This window comes from Lathyrus oleraceus, chromosome 7, assembly GCF_024323335.1.
Source record: "Lathyrus oleraceus cultivar Zhongwan6 chromosome 7, CAAS_Psat_ZW6_1.0, whole genome shotgun sequence".
Lineage (NCBI taxonomy): Eukaryota > Viridiplantae > Streptophyta > Magnoliopsida > Fabales > Fabaceae > Lathyrus > Lathyrus oleraceus.
Genome location: NC_066585.1, coordinates 362,795,910 through 362,799,907, shown reverse-complemented (window position 1 = coordinate 362,799,907; position 3,998 = coordinate 362,795,910).

Here is a 3,998-nt window from a genome sequence, read left to right as displayed (position 1 = left end):
TTTTTCAGAAATTCTTGAAAGGCTTCTTCGTATTTATAAATTATCGTATTTGAAGTCTGTGGAGCTTGAGATAACGCTTCTTCCAGTTCTAAACGATGTTTAATTGCTCCATCTCTTTGTAATGTTAAAGATCTGATTTCATCTTCTCGTTTTAGAATTGTCATCTCAAGTTTGCCACATTCTTCAAATTTTGCTTCAAGACAGCCTTTTATTGCTTTAAACTTTTGTTTTAATTTCTGATATGAGCTAAGAGTTTCAGACAAGCATGATTCTAGATCAGATCGAGAGAGTTCAGAAAATACCTCTTCAGATTCTTCATCTGAACTGTTCTTGGATGTGGTAGCCATGAATGCCACATTGGCCTGTTCATCAGAGTCAGATTCTGATGAGTCAGATTCGCTATCATCTCAGGTAGCCATTAATCCTTTCTTTGTCCTGAAGGTATTTTTCTTGAAACTTTCTTTTCTGGAACTGTCTTTCTTTAACTTGGGGCATTCATTCCTGTAGTGACCTGTTTCTTTACATTCATAACAAGTAATATCTTTGTTAGTTTTACCTTTTGAGGCTGATTTTGATCGATCCCCTCTGGGTCTTGGTCTTCTGAAGTTGTTGTTCCTCTTTTTCCAGAGTTGTTTAACTCTTCTGGTCAGGAGGGACAATTCTTCTTCCTCATCAGAATCTTCTTGTTCAGAGTCATCTGCATCTTTTGTCTCGGCCTGGAATGCTTTGGTTCTGTCAGATTTGCGTCTTTCAGATCTAGACTTTAATGCTACATACTTGTTTTTCTTCTGAGGTTCGTCTTCCTCTAGTTCTATCTCATGGCTTCTGAGAGAACTAACAAGCTCTTCAAGACTGATATTGTTCAGATCCTTAGACAGCTTTAGAGCAGTGACCATGGGTCTCCACTTCTTTGGCAAGCTTCTAACTATCTTTTTGACGTGGTCTGCAGTTGTGTATCCTTTGTCTAGAACCTTGAGACCTGCAATTAGAGTTTGGAATCTAGAGAACATTACCTCTATGGCTTCGTCATCTTCCATTTTGAAAGCTTCATATTTCTGGATAAGCGCCAGAGCCTTTGTCTCTTTGACCTGAGAGTTCCCTTCATGAGTCATCCTCAGAGAGTCAAGGATGTCTTTTGTTGTTTCTCTGTTGGTGATCTTTTCATACTCGTTGTAAGATATAGCGTTGAGAAGAATGGTTCTGGCCTTGTGATGATTTTTGAAGACACGCTTCTGATCTTCTGACATCTTACTTCTGGGAACTTCAACTCCATTTTCTGAGACTGGAGGTTTGTATCCATCTGTGACAATGTCCCAGAGATCAGCATCATAGCCTAGAAAGAAACTTTCAATTCTATCTTTCCAGTAATCGAATTTCTCTCCATCAAAAACAGGAGGCTTAGCATTGTAACTGTCTCTTTCATTTGTGTGGGCCATAGTTTTTCTCGTTCTGGATCTCTCTACACTGTTAAGTGTTTGATTAGAAAATCAATAACATAGCCGAAGCTCTGATACCAATTGAAGGTGAGAAAAACAAGAAAGGGGGGTTTGAATTGTTTTTGGAAAATAAGCGCTTTTTCAGAATAAAACCACATAAGGAATTTATACTGGTTCGCTTATAACACAAAGCTACTCCAGTCCACCCGGCCAAGGTGATTTCGCCTTCAACAAGGACTTAATCCGCTATTCTTGAAAGATAGTTTACAACCAACGTCTAAGAGAAAGATCTCTTAGTCCTCTCAAGTATATAGACTGCGCAGAGTCACTTGAGGAAATAAAACAATAGATAAAAAGACAATGTAATCTAGAGTGCTTCTAGGATAAGCAAAATATTACAATGGTAATAGCAAATAGAATGTTTCACGTATGAGCAAAAGCTCGTGAAAGATTGAGAGAGAGAGAGAATGTTTCAGTGTATCCTTGCGCGCCCCTCAATGTTTGTTTGCTGTCCTTTATATAGGAGTGAAAGGACCGTTGAAATTGATGGCAGATGATTTGTCTTGAATAGGAATTAATGCCATAACTTCTGTTGTTTCTTGCCAAAACAACTTTGTCTCCCTGAATAACTTCTTTCCAATAATAGTTTCTTTCCATTTGAGATTGAAGTTGACGTTACTCTTTATGCATTAGGAAATCCATTATCAAAGTCTACGTGACTCTGGGAATCTTGGAATCTTGCTATGTGGATTCGGAGCTTCTGATGTTGATCTCATAGAGTTCTGATGATGTCTTCGGATATCGCTGAGAGCTTCTGGAAATGCTATACCAGTTTCAGAGTCAGATCTTCTAGAGAGCACTTCTTCTTCAGATGCTTCTGATATCCTGATCCGCTTTTGCTTGGACTTAGATCTTCTAGAGCGTGTTTCCACTTCAGATACTTCTGATCTTTTGATATTTTGTATCTGATTTGATTCTGTATCTGATGACGTCATCAGATCTCTTTCTTCTTTCCTTAGAACCCTGCACACTTAGAAACTTTTCGTTAGGGTGCCATTTTTGGTTTCATCTTTTGTTATCATCAAAATCCTGGAATCTGTTGTAGAACAATTTTTGTTCTTACAAAGGCTTTGAGTGAGAGAGAGAGGGAAACGAAATTCCAAGTCTTTACTTGAGTTTCAGTCTGAGTGGAGTGACAATGCTTCTACCCAAGGGGTTCTATTTATAGAACCACTTGTGTGGGCTTCTAGCTAAAAAGCCCAGTTAAGTGTATTTTGGCCCATATCTCACAATATGCCAAAATCACTTAAATATTTGGTACCTTAACATATTTCGTATTCCACTTAAGTGCACCGTACCTTACGATGTTCCTTAGTTACTCTATCTCTCATCAATCCGTCCTTTGTGTGTGACCCTGTAGGTTTTCCCGACGTTGACAATTATATTAAATCACACATTTAACATAATAAACAATGAGCGGTATCTAGCAACACATCACTGCTACCCAAGACACGAAAATGTCATGTGATCTGACAAAACCTCCTGTGATAATAGGTATAGACCGTGTCATCCTTGTCCAGTTCAATATTGGGCCCATAGACATTTATCCTGTTACGCAGGATGGGCAAATTCCATCTAGGTCACTCATGTCCCTCAGCATGCTTCGTGGAGTACCCATCAACTGTCTTTATGGTTATCCAGTTACGGACAACGTTGGATCAGCAATTGAGCACTCGACTCTACATCTAGGATCCATAGTGGTTTCAGGTCGAAGAGTGGTATACACTATTATCACCATGAGAATAACTTATGACACTTTGCATAACTTTCTATATAGTATTCTCATAGCGGGTAAATCCAGTATAAATATTACTCTTAATATTCATTCCTATGTTTAAGACTTGATAACTCTTTATCTATGATCCATTAGATGTGATCATCAGTCTACAAACATAATAGTCTTAATGCTTTAATGTTATCCCACTTCACACTAAAGCTTGACTACAGATACTTTAAGAATAGTGTCCTTATGTTTATTGTGCTCTCATGATTAAGTCACACTTAATACATTAAACGGACTATCTATTCCAGGGACTTTATTAATCAAACATAATAAAGAAAAAGCCTTTTATTATTAATAAATAATTCGATACAAGTACCAAAAGTATTGGCCTCTAGGGTTTACACCAACAATCTCCCACTAGCACTAGAGGTAATCAGGCATACCCCTAATGCCCATTGATCTAGTATGGCCATCATACTTCTGCTGCGCAAGAGGCTTTGTTAGTGGGTCAGCAATATTGTTAAGTGTAGGTACTCTACATATTTTCACATCTCCTCTATCTATTATCTCTCGAATGAGGTGATAACGCCTGAGTATGTGTTTGGATCGTTGGTGAGATCTAGGCTCCTTAGCTTGTGCGATAGCACCATTATTATCATAATAGAGACCAATGGGATCCACAATGCCAGGAACTATGCCAAGTTCACTAAGGAACTTCTGATCCAAACAACTTCCTTTGCTGCACTTGAGGCAGCAATATACTCGGTCTCGGTTGTAGA